The 13,278-nt window shown below is 46.6% G+C and overlaps 1 pseudogene; it reads right to left on the reverse strand.

Annotated features, from left to right (window-relative positions):
* Window positions 1–462: 462 nt before the first annotated feature.
* The window catches only part of LOC142442456 (RNA-binding protein PNO1 pseudogene), a 91,008-nt pseudogene continuing 78,192 nt past the window's right edge, over window positions 463–13,278 (reverse strand).

The following is a 13,278-nucleotide window of genomic DNA, read 5'->3' on the forward strand; positions in this document are numbered from 1 at the left end:
GCCATGATTAGCATGTCCTGATTTACACAATAGAGCTCGCAGCACTAGTGGGCTGATTCTAACATAGTCACCTATTAATTCCAGTATCAATGGCCGTGCTCAGATTTTCTGAGATCACTATGTTAATGAGAATCCTTGGAGAATATTAAACTTACAAAGAGACTCAAATTCATATAGAAGAGCTGTTTGAGTTAAGCTATTTCCCTTTAATGAGAATTATAAACTGTGCCGATCTACCTCACGTGCTTTACCAGGAAAATATACATTATGTTTGATGTAGAACAGTAGTAGCTTCTGATTAATTAATAGTTAAATGATCCTGAAGGCCGTAGCGTGAACACAACTATACTTTTCCTTTCTGTCGGTGCTTCTGGATGAGAATGCGAGGAACTGAGAAAAATTCTTCACATGGTTCCTTCTGACCATTTGTAGAGTGTACGGTCTTTGTTCTAGAGTCAAAGGCTAGAATCGAATGTGAAACCAAAGTGGCCCCGCTGCGCTGCTGACCACGGCGCGAATATTGCCAGACAACCTTGTCTGAGGATGTCCCAGAATAAGGCTGCAAGTAGCAGTTCCTGCCATCTCGATGTTTTGGAAAGAGCCAAGAGCGTGAACTTTCGCGTGAGGACAATCTTTGTCCACGGCACTTTTTCTAGGGTGAATTTGGTTTATCCTCCTTTGCCTGCGATCCGTCTGCCTGCTCTCGAGAGGTGGCCTCCCTTTAAGGCAGAACATCTGGAATTTCGAAAGACACTAGGGCGAGGTCACGTAGCCTGATGAGGGTGAGGGGACCCTCCATCTGAAGTCCCCGAACCAAAGGCTTTTGCTGCTTTTGTTCGAGGGCTAATGTCCTTGGTTTCTTTACAAGTCCTGATGCCTACATTGCTTGAGTTCAAGTTTAAGCGTATCTGAAGTCTTCAGTGTTCGACAGCAGGGGCAAGTCTCTTCATCTAGTTCTCTTTCAATGGTGTCTCTATTTGCCGGCACTGGAATTTCCCTTGTTTCCTCTTTGGCACCCAGGAGTCCATCATCCCCGGAAAGCTGGGTGGGAAGATGGGCCTCTTTCTGGGCCAGGCCTCCTCATTATCTAGGCGGACCATCTCCACGCTACCTAGTGGCCAATCCCTGCTCAGCCGTCCATTTCTTCACCCACCTGCTTGCCTTGTGGTTGATGTGGATGTGAGGGTGCCATGCCCTGTGCCTCCCTGTGGCCTCCGGCCCCAGGGACCCCCAGCCCCAGCCCTCCCACATGTGGGCTGCCATGCTTCTCCTGGTTCACTTTCTTGATCTCTGCTCCATGAGCGCTGATTGTGGATCCCTGCAAAATGAAATCCTTGACAACTTCATTCTTTTTTCTGTGTATCAGGATGTTGTCTGTTGGTCCAGGTTGTTAGTATCCTTCCTCCAATCTTTGTAACCTAATTCTTCTTTAGGTAGCCCAGGTTCTTGGGGTATTTTCTCAACATGTCCATTGTATGGATATAGTGAAAGGATACAATCTTTTGGGAATTTCACTGGGAAACATTAATTCCCCCATTCCACCCCACCCACCCCTGACACACATATACCTCTACAGCCCAGATTTTGCCCCTTCAGATTTCTTGTTGTTCCCCAAACTCAAAGAACATATCTAAGGAATGTGGATTGGGTCCCTGGAGGATGCCCAAATTGCTGTTTGGAAGTGGTGTCAATTAAAGCGTGTGGGGTTCTTTAAGGATGAGTCAGAGAGATGGGAATACTGCTTACAGTCGTGTATAGACCTAGCTATGTTGAGGAATGATTTTGGACTTTTGTTTAATAAAGATTTTTATGATTTTGTGTGGTAGGGAGAGACCAGGCCCTGGAGAAGAATTTCATGCTTGGTAAAGTAGAGGGGCAGCAAAAAACCAGGAAGACTGTCAAAAAGATGGATTGGCACATTGGCTGCATCAATGGGATCAACCGTAAGAATGATGGCGAGGACTGTGTGGCCTCCGGCTGCGTTTCACTCTGTTGTCCATCGGGGCTCATGAGGCAGAACTGACTCAAGGGCACTGAAGAACGCCACCTTGATTTTGCAGCAATTCTTTGGGCTCGCCCTTGATTGGTAGCTCTCAAACATCCGTGCTGCCCACCTAGAGGTCTCCTACCAACAAAGCTGCCTGCCTTCCGGGAGCACAGCTCTTGGTGGGGAGGGCCACGGCCGCGCGACACAGGTCCCTCCCTGTCAGCTTTGCTTCATCTTCTGATCCTCTCCCACTTCCCTTGCTTCAAAGTCCTCGCAAATCTGAGGGGAGTATAAAAAAATCCTCTCTTCTCCCGAGAGAGCTAATGAAACACATATTTGGCCAAATCGTGCATCTATGCTTCAATAAACAGCTCAGAAACACTCTGTTAAGGTTGTCCATGAACTGTGGGTCAGGTGATGGGCTTCACACCACCCCAGTTTACAATCCTGGGCTGTCTTTCTCCATGCTGATGTAAAAAATGTGTCAAAGGGGATATTGTTTGTGCATCTAATGAGTATAACTTGCACCCTAGGAGCCTTGAAATGCAGTTTGTGAAACTCAGTACAAAAGACAACAGTCTAAACATAGATTTCTCCATAGTCAAGCTCTTCCTGTGAAAGCTGAAGGGGGCGGGGCGGGGGTGGAATAGCCTAGGAAATGGTCACACCGCTATTGTTTTTCTCACGCTTTGTTTGGGATCCCATGGTGGCAGCTGCAGCCAGGCGGGGCAGCAGAGAAAGGCTGTGGGTGCGAGCGCCACCGACCCACGTGCTGGAGCCCGGGGCTTTCTTGAAAGTGAGGCAATGGCAGTGGAACTTGCGGAGATGATTTCGGGAGCCAAATGAATTGGGGCAGGTCGGAGCATGCCTTCTGCTTTCTCCGGAGCACAGACGAAGCGCCGTCCCATCCTCTGTGGCTTTAATCGTTGCTCCTCAAACAGCGCGCCACCTTGGTCAAGACACCCAGGAAAAGCTGCACGAGGCAGGCGCTTGTCAGAGAAGGCAAAGGCCAGTTTGTCCTGCGAGAAGTTGCGAGAGGAACGTATAAGAATGTGCGCTGGCCAAGGAGGAAGACGGAGACTTGGGAAAGCAAGGCACAACCGCATGCGTGCGTGCTTGTACCATACGAACCCGGCACATGTGGGAGCCTGTGGGTAGACCAGCCTCAGCGTCTGACCCTCCCTGAGCTAATCGTCTAGAGGGAAAAGAAAAATATTCACAAACAACCCCTGTGTGGTATGTCTGGAATGACACTTCAGGAAGAAGTGCGTATTGACTGAATCTTGAATCTTAAGTGGCTGCCAATAGAAGCCAGGAATTCTGGTTAATTGAAGAGATGTAAAAAGAGAGAGAGGAAGAAATCTATTAGGGAGATAGCGCCTGAATGGAAGTCAAAGCTGAGCCAGTCTAAAGGAGCTGAAATATCTATAGCAGCGGCTGGTAGCAACCTTGGCTGTGTAGTGGGTACTCGTTGGACTGCGATCCTCAAGGTCAGCCATTCGGAACCACCAGCAGCTCCGTGGGAGAAGGACCAGGCTTTCTGTTCCTGTAAACAGTGACAGTCTCAGAAACCCACAGATGGTCGCTATGAGTCAGCACTGACTCGATGGCAGTGAGCTTAGTTCTTAGTTGGGGTTGTAATATTTGTTTCTCGGCGTGCATCAACTTTAGCATTTGGGGGTTGGACCACTCCTTTCAAGGTCCATATTTCAAGGTTGAGAGGGTGTAACAGGTCTAGCTGGAGTCATGTGTCCACCCCTTGGCCGATGGAAAGCCAGGCGACTTGTTCCTCAGAGTTGGTCAGGAGCTTTCAGCCACAAAGGCAGAGCGCTGTTTCGCTGGGCAGAACTCGCCCCGCAGACCCCTGGAGGGTATGGCCTAGAAAGAGTCAGAGTCAGGAAATAAGGAGAGCATTTGAGAAGCAAACAAGGTGGTCTGGCTGGGATGTCAGATGGAGGAAGGGACAAGGTTAGGGGAGGCAGGTGGGAGGCCGATGGGTAACATGCTTGGAATTGGTGATGGTGTCAAGAATTTGGGGGAGGGGACCAGGAGGGGTTTTTGTGGATGGGACAGTCTGGTTAGGTCTGTGATTTCAGGACAGTTTTAAAGACTGTAAGTTTTTAGAGAAGCAGGTTACCTGTGGAGTGGCTGGTGGGTTTGAATCACCAACCTTTTCGCTTAGTTGAAAAGAAGGGAGAAGGCTCATGATGCCTTGCTTTTTGTTAAACAGCAGCGACAGAGAGTATTTTAATTCTTACCAAGTAGTGGAACCTGTGGCTTCAAAACCAGCCGGCTTTCTACTCCTGCCCAAAGTGACCATCTCAGAAAGCCGCAGGGGCAGTTCTACCCTGTCCTGTAGGGTCGCTATGAGTTGGAGCTGACTTGACGGCAGTGAGTTTGGTTTGGGGTTTGTGGAGCTGGGGCGTGCTTCCTACTCCCCTTTCACTAGGACAGCGACACAGCTGGAGATGCTAAGCACATGCTATCAGTCCTCGAATAGGTAAGAGCACCGCCTGGGTCACGCTTTCTATGACCTGGGCCATTACAGCAGATCCAGCTGGCTTGACTTTATTGCCCACCACAGGCTGCCACCCATTTCTTTGCCACGAGCAAGATACTCTGTTCAGGTCTTGTCCCGGGACAAATAGCACTAGTACAACTGAGTCTTGACCTGTGCTGCTAGACGTGGTTCTGTGGCCTGAGCAGGGTTTTGCTTTCTCCCTTTGGCAGAAGATTGTCCAAAGGGCGTTTCAAAAGTATTCTGCTGTGATACGGAAAGCATGCTCAACACTATGGCTGGGTGGAGGGCAGCAGAGCCGGGCCACGAGCTTGGTCACCCAGCTCCTGGGCTCTCTGAACCTCAGTTTCCTCATCTGTACAATGGGCAGCTTTGCCCTTTGGGGTTGTTGTGGGGATCATGTGAGATGGTCCATGTAAAGACTTTGGAAAGGAACACTTGGCACATACCAGTCGCTCTCGGGCCACCTCTGTGCCAGGGCAGCCCCATGTGTGATAGAATAGAACTATTCTCGCTCGGGTTTTCAAGGTCTGATTTTTTTTTTTTTTTTTTTTGCTTTCTTCTGAAACACCTCTGGGTGGACTTGGACCTCCAACCTTTCAGGTAGCAGGCAAGTGTGTTAGCCCATCCGTTGCTATCAAGTAGATTCATGGCAACCCCCCCACAGAACCAAGTAGAACTGGCCCATACAGGGTACATGTGGGCTTAGCAGAGAGTCTAATGCACAGGGCTCTCAAGGCTATCAATCTTTACTGAAGCAGACGGCCTCAATGTTCTCCCCTGGAATAGCTGGTGGGTTCAAACTGTTGGCCTTCCGGTTCACAGGCCAGTGTGGTTTACTACTGAACCACTAAGGCTCCTTACCAGGCACACAAAAACCAAACCAAACACCAGAAACCAAAAAGCTATACCCCCTGCCATTGAGTGGATCCTGACTCATATTTTAAAAACAGATTTTTGCGGCATATAATTCACACATAATCCTATTAAGAAGATAATAATTCAATCATCACATCAATTTCAGAACATTTTCTTCTTTCTTGGACTCATTGTTATTAACTCCTCATTTTCTCCATTCTCCCCTGCCATAGTTCCAAGAAGCCTTTCATCCAGTTACTGTCTCTGTAGGTTTACCTATTCTGGATTTCATACACAGGAAAACATGCCAAAACAGCAACAACACACACACAACTAACAATACAAATAAAACCTCAATCGAAAAGAAAGTATAAAATATTAATAACTATATCAAGTTTAAAATAGGTCGGGAGGGAGATCAAATGATAAGGTGTTAAAATTTAACCGAACTGCACCTGCAATAATCCACTTTCCAATGCATGCTGCATGATATCTAGGCTATTCACAGCCCTGGTCCATGATCCTAGGGAGTTCACTGGAGGTTAAATCAATGTGTATCTCCCCTTAACTTAAAAAAAAAAAGGAAACAGTTTTAAAATGGGCCAAAAGGAGATCAAATGATTCTGACTCATATTGGTTATATAGGGTTTCTGAGATTGTACATCTTTACAGGAACAGACAGTCTCATCTTTCTCCCAAGGTGAAGCTGGTGGGCTTGAATCATTGACTTCATGGTTAGCAGGTCAATGTCTAACCGGCTGCTTCAACAGGGCTCTGCCTGTCACATAGTAAGTGTGAGGTAGTTAGTTTATTGTGCCAACCTGGCCGATAAACACATGTGGGATTAATTGAAGGGCAGAGAGATAAATGGCTCAGCGAGCCTCGCCTTTCTTGTCTCTTGCTCTTTGATCATCGGACCAGTGTGCGGCTGCCGTTTTGTTCTGTGCTTCAATTTGCAAGCTATACTACCTGTGGGACACAGAACCTGTGGACTGTGTTGCTGTAATTTGAGGTTTCTTCAAGACCTGCTTTGCCACACCATTGGAATTTACATCTCTTGAGCTGGGGACTGTCAGACCCTGTCATCTGGCTGACTGTCGGTGACTTGCCTTGCTGCTTGCTTCCTGAATTGCTCTTCAAGACTTGAAGGACGGCCAGTGTCTCACAACTGTCTCATGGGAGTGAGTTGCACTGAGCCATTTGTACTGCTTTATGATTTAATTAACTATTTCTTGCTATGCATCTATCTGCATATATATATATATAAAATTATTAGCAACCTGTTTTTGTCTTTCTAGAGAACCTTGTCTAACACAAAGTGCTTAATGATTTTGCATGATGGGTAGTGTTGGGATTATTATTTTTACCTACATCATGCTGAAGTATTCCAAATAATTCTGTGACATGTGAACTTCGGTGCCATCTAGTGGCTAAGATAGTTTAGAATGTGCTATAAACAAACAACAAACAAACAAACAAAAACCTCCCCAACTGTTTGCCATCAAGCGATGCCTGTTCAGGCTGATCCCATGACTGTCCTACTGGTTGTGTGCTTTATCGGGGTTTCAATGGTTGTGACCTTTCAGAAGGGCATCGCCAGGCCTTTCTTCTGTAGTACCTTTAAATGGATTGAATTCACAACTGTTCTCTTAGCAGTCAAGTGCCTAAAGTGTGTGTCCCCTTGAGACGCTCAGATATTGCACCCACAGGTAACTAACCAGAAACCTCAACCTCCCTGCCATTATGTCAATTCCAAACCACAGTGGCCCTGTAGGACAGAAATGCCCTTGTGGTTATCTTCAATGGGAACAGAAATCCTCATCTTTCTCCCTCAGAGTGGCTGGCGCTTTCAAACTGTGGACCCTTGCTGTTAGCAGCCAATCAGCCCACTATGCCCCTGGCCTTCTGTAGGTCACTTAAACCCAAACCCAACTCAACTGCCACTGAGCCCATTCTGACTCATGGAGACCTTGTAAGACAGGGTACAAATGCCCTGTGGGTTTCCGATCCAAACTCCGAGTGGGAAGCCTTATCTTTCTCCAGTGGGGTGACAGGTGGTTTCAAACTGTTGTCATTGAAGTTAGCAGCCCAACTTGTAACCGCCATCCTACCAGGGCTTCTGTGGCGCCTAAAGGACTACGCTTGGGGCGCTGAATGGCTTAACTGCTGTCTTTAAAGTAAGTCTTGGGCATGCTGTGGAGGCCAGGAGCCCTGTGGCCTGAGTTGCATTAAATGGAGCTATGTCTCTACAGGCAGAAAAATACAGAGCAGAGAGCCTCCTCTGTCTTCTATCTCAAAGAGAGGCCACACGGGCAAACTGTTGGTGCTGCCAATAGGGGTAGGAGCCCCCGGACCCATACGGATGTAGACTGATGTGGCTGTGTAACGGCTAGCGATGTGATGTGCTTGTGGCAGTTCCTAGTGTGAAACCACTCGCTAGCTGAGTGTCTGTAGGGTCACTTAACCTCTGGGATGTGGACGGCAATAGGACCTACCTCACAGTTTCCATGAGAAGGCACATAGGTGCCGAACAGAGGGTCTAGTGCACAGTTTATGTTTAGTAAATATCAATGTGTTCCTCGTCACTTCCTTTCCCTCCTGCAGCAGCTACTTGTGTTGAGGAAGCATTTCATTCACCCATCCCTTCTTCAATCAATCACTCATTCCCTGGGTATGTGTTGGAGTTTGTTACGCATCCTGGTTCACACAGTGCTTCATGGCTGAGGGCATGGCCTTTCAACTAGTGAATCCCACGGCAGCTATGGGCCATTGGGCAAGTTGCTGACTGAACAAAAGAACTTTTAAGGACTTCTATTCATATCATTTATACTGTGAATTTTTAAAACCTATAAGACAACTTTTAAAGCAGATGCAAGTTAAATGTCTTGTTTTAAGGCATGATTTTAAATCTTGCCATCTTATAGATTTTACTATATCGCTGATTTCACAGTAGATGAAAGTTAAATGCCGTGGCAAAGGGAATGCCTGAAAGCACCGTATGGCCTGGTGGTAGACCTGGTTTCTACATTTGAGTGTATCTGGATTTATACAATTTTATATTTCTGATAGGTCAGCAGACAACTGTCTCTTCATTGGGGAACAAAGGAACTTAATATTTATTTTTAATCCATCTATCTAATCAATCTTCTTGTCTTCCTCTTCTAATTTCTCTTCACATAAGCTATATGTTCTTGAATGTTTTCCTACTTAATTCACAAGACTCCACCCCTAAGAAGTCAGGAAGTTTCTGAAGGCCTGCTTCCTTCAGAAAATCACGTGCGGACATAAGCACCGGAGAAGGGGGACTGCCCCTGGACTGAGCCCGAAAGCTGTCTTGGAGCAAGTCCAGCCCTAATGCTCCCTGGAGCAAGCGTGGCAAGACTTCGTTCATCTCACGTGCTTTGGACATGTTGTCGGGAAAGACCAGTCCCGGGAGAAGGACATCATGCCGGGTAAAATAGCTATTGAAAAAGAGGAAGCCCTACGGCAAGATGGATTGACACGGTGGCTACAAACCTAAGAACAATTGTGAGGACGGCATAGCACCCGGCAGTGTTCCGTTGTGCTGTGCAGTGGGTTGCTATGCGTCAGCACCACTTGATGGCACCCAACATTGACAACAGTAAGGCTAAAGCAGCAGTACTTACGACGGACTGGGTTAGGCGTTTTGAGGAGAGGAGAAAGTAGCTTGCATATAAACAGACACAAGGAAGGGTACATGCAATTTGATGATATATTGTTACAGTCTAATACAATACAATATAATGCACTGACATACTGTACACATGAAATATTCCATGTTATAGGGAATACTACATGTGCATATCGTGTCTCCATATATATTACTTGCAATAATATGCATTATTTTCACAATACAAAAAATTAAAAAGTAGTCCTCGGTCAACTTTCCCATCTGGTGAGTCGATACAGAAGATAACATCTTTAGGATTTTTCTTTTAAGATTGTTGTTGTTTGGTGCCATCTAATTGGTTCTGACCCATAGTGACCTTGTGCACAACAGAAGCAAACACTACCTGGTCCTGAGCCATTGTCACAAGCATTCCCGTGCCTGAGCCATTGTTGCAGCCACTGTGTCAGTCCATCTTCTTGAGGGCCTTCCTGTCTTTTGCTGCCCGCCCCCCGTCCCCCGCCACTTTACCAAACATAATGTCCTTCTCCAGACACTGGTGTGGATCCCAGCATTGGTGTTCTGTGGTAGAATTCTCCCTTTCCATGGGGAACACCTAGGTTCAACTGCACCTCGCGGGCAGCAGTCACGTGTCTGTCCCTGGAGCCTTGTGTGTCGCTAGGATGCTCAGTCAATGTCGGTGAGCTTTTAGACTAAGATGGCCAGGAAGGCAGGGTTGGGTTGGCATCTTCTTCTGAGAATCAACCAATGGAAACCCACTGGATCACCATGCGTTAGCCCAGACTTGATCGTGAGTGCAGGGTAGGGCAGCGTTTCTTTCTCTTGTGCCTGGGATCAAAGTTGGCCAGTTGGTGAGCTCGCAACTACGCGCAGCAACAAGTGGAGTGTACCTACTGTGGGGGACACACCGAAATATATGTGGCGGGAGTGGAGTGAGATGTTTCCATCTATCAAAGTGGAGCATGGGTTTACACACACACACACACACACACACACACACGCACACGCACACACACACAAATCTAAAGGGGGGAAATTGGTTCCAGATAGCCTCTGCCTGGACATTAATTACGGTGATGGTGATGGTACTGATGGCGTGCCAGACTCTGTGTTGTAGGAATGTCCCTCACAGAGCCTCATTAAGCTCGTTAGGAGGTGGATAAGAAACTCTATGGTGACGAGGCTGCCACTGTTGTCCCTTCAGCAGAGCTCAGGACTCGCCTGGGGTCAGGTGACTGTCTTTCTGAGTCCTCTGCTCCAACAGCGGTGCAGTTTCGCAGACTTCCTGAGTGGCAAGCACCCACCTTGACCCTACTTGGCAGCCTGTCTCATAAATTAGTTTTCCTCCACTTAAGTGTGTTCTGCAGACCCAGGAGAATAATTGGAAGTTTAATTTTATAATAGTTAATATTAGTGCGGAGCCTCAGGGCCAAAGCCTTTTACCAAAATCCCACTTTTAAAAAATATATTTCCTTTCCAGCCTCCATTGTTGTGTGGTTTTTCAAAAAAGATTTCTGTTTATACACTGCTGGCAGGGTGAGAACAGAAAATTTCCTATACAGTTTTTTAAAAAAACCAAACAAAAACAGTTTGGCTTAAAATGTATTTTTGCCTTTTAAAAATAGGATCTTCTGTTTTCAAGTCACGCTAAAGGGTTGGTTTATCGTCACAACTCAAGTTTTCCTTCAAGCTGCTATTATGAGCTACATTTCCAGGGTCTTCTGGATGGGGATGGCAGATTTTTGGTAGGAATTTCTTTAAAGGCAGTTAACTGAGAGGAAAGAAAGAGTGAGATGATTAGAATAAACATGTTTAACTGTTGTTCATTAGCTAAGGCACCCCAAACTGTAAGAACGAACTGAAATCTCTTTAAGAATGATCTAAAAATCCCCTTATCACTAAACACATACCCTCATCGCCCCAGCTGTCATGTATCAGAGATGTGGATGTGTCTACAATGTAACATTGGCTGGGAGCCGTGGTGACTTTGTGGGTCCCGATTTGGGTGCTCACCAGACAGTACTGAATGTTTGAGACAACTGGAAGCAGATTACATAAAGGACTACGTAAAAAAGATACACTCCCACCTATATAGGCCTTATACTTAGCTAATATTTTGTATGAAACTTTGTATATAAGTAAATATGAGTAATAAATAAGTGAAATAAAAATACAGGAATAAACTGAGGATGGAAGGAAGAAGAAAAGGAAGGAAGAAGACAGGAAAGATGAAAAAGTGAAAGAAAGAAACCCTGGTAGGAGAAGGGATCTGGGCAGTAGGGGGGGGGGCTTTAACTTGTTACCTGACTAACATTTATAGTAAGAACTCTATCACAAGCTACTGTGTCGTTTGCATGATCATACAAGCCTGCTCCTTTTTACAAACAAGTGGGCAGACGTCATCAGGGGTGTGATTTTGAAGCTCATACATAGTACGAGGTCGCACGCATAGTATGTAGCACATAGTACGAGGTCACACGCATGGTATGTAGCACATAGTATGAGGTTACACACATAGTATGTAACACGTAGTATGAGGTTACACACATAGTATGTAACACGTAGTACGAGGTTACACACATAGTATGTAACACATAGTACGAGGTTACACACATAGTATGTAACATGTAGTACGAGGTTACACATATAGTATGTAACATGTAGTACGAGGTCACACACATAGTATGTAACACATAGTACGAGGTTACACACATAGTATGTAACACGTAGTACGAGGTTACACATATAGTATGTAACATGTAGTACGAGGTCACACACATAGTATGTAACACATAGTACGAGGTTACACACATAGTATGTAACACGTAGTACGAGGTTACACACATAGTATGTAACACATAGTACGAGGTTACACACATAGTATGTAATACATAGTACGGGGTTAGAGCCCTCTTGAACCTGTGAGCTCTTGTTTTAGGATTCCGTGATGTATCATTTCTAATTCTTGGTTCTGTCAAGGCTATTTGGGGGGTGGGTGGGGGTGGGAACTGGGGGCGCTAATGTTCCTACTTCTCCTGATGGCTCGCTGGCACAGGAAGCTTAAGGCGTAATCAGACCGTAAAACCTCCTTCCAGAGAGGAGATCGCTGTTTCAGCTACAGACCCAGCAGATAACAGACGGTTATTCCCTAGTCAGAAGATAAGGGAATGCTCTTGATTCCTCATTAAAAGCCTCATGGTTTAAGTCTTAAAAGAAAGCGGGGGTGGAAAGGACCCCAGGTCTCTGCTTATTAAGTTACATAAACAGGGTGAAGGGCTTGTGAGGATGGAAACTCTTGGTGTGACCTATAATTAGAAAATTTCCACCCAGAGAATAGAAACAGAGGCTGCGTGCCTCTTCCTGACCCCGCTCACCCAGAGAGCCCCAACCGTGGTGGGAGAAGGATAAGCAAACACAAGCAAACACCCAGGAAAGGAAGGGAGCCAGGCCACTCCCTTGCTCCTGGGGTGATAGCCTGGGGTCAGCGGATGGAGCAATTTAAATCATCCACAAAGCAACCGGAGGAAGAAATAGCCTCACTTTCACGAATTGTAATTAGCCAGACAGCGCGCGGGAGTCCGTGCTGCGGGTGGGCGCACCTTTCCTTCTGTGGTTGCTAGCGGCAGAGCCCCAGACTGCTGACCAAAATTACACGGATCAGGCAGATATGTGACCTTCGCAAAAAAAATCTGGATTTGGTGTTGTGGAATAGATTGTGTCCGTCTGTCTCCGCCTCCCCCACCCCACTCCATCCCCCAAAGTATGTTGAAGTCCTAACCCTTGTATATTCATGTAATATGTTTTCTTTTATTATGCTAATGAGACGATGCCAAGAGCAAGAGTGGGGCTTAATCACTTTTAAACGGTGTCTTCTAAAACAAGTGGAGCCAACACAAAGACTCACAGGGGAGACAGATGCCAAGAAACGCCCAGTGACACCAAAGAATGCCAAGGCAGGTCAGGGGCTACCGACCAGAATGACCTTCCCGTGGAACCCATAATGCGATCTGGACTTCTAGACTCTCAGACTGTGAGACGTCAAGTCCCTCTTCTTGCGGGCGTTCTTTTGATGGCTGCGCAAAGTAACAGATGGGGTGGTGCAGACCCTCACCTCCACTTCGGCATGCACGCCCTGCACCTGGGGACTTGCCTGCCGGCCTCCTAGGGTTGCTTTAGAATCCGGGGTGCCATGGAAAGGGTGGCATGCATGCCAGAACAAGAACATGGGTAGGGAATCCGCACCAGCGCACTAGCTGCTATCCAGCA

Source organism: Tenrec ecaudatus, chromosome 3 (genome assembly GCF_050624435.1).
Source record: "Tenrec ecaudatus isolate mTenEca1 chromosome 3, mTenEca1.hap1, whole genome shotgun sequence".
Taxonomy (NCBI): Eukaryota; Metazoa; Chordata; class Mammalia; order Afrosoricida; family Tenrecidae; genus Tenrec; species Tenrec ecaudatus.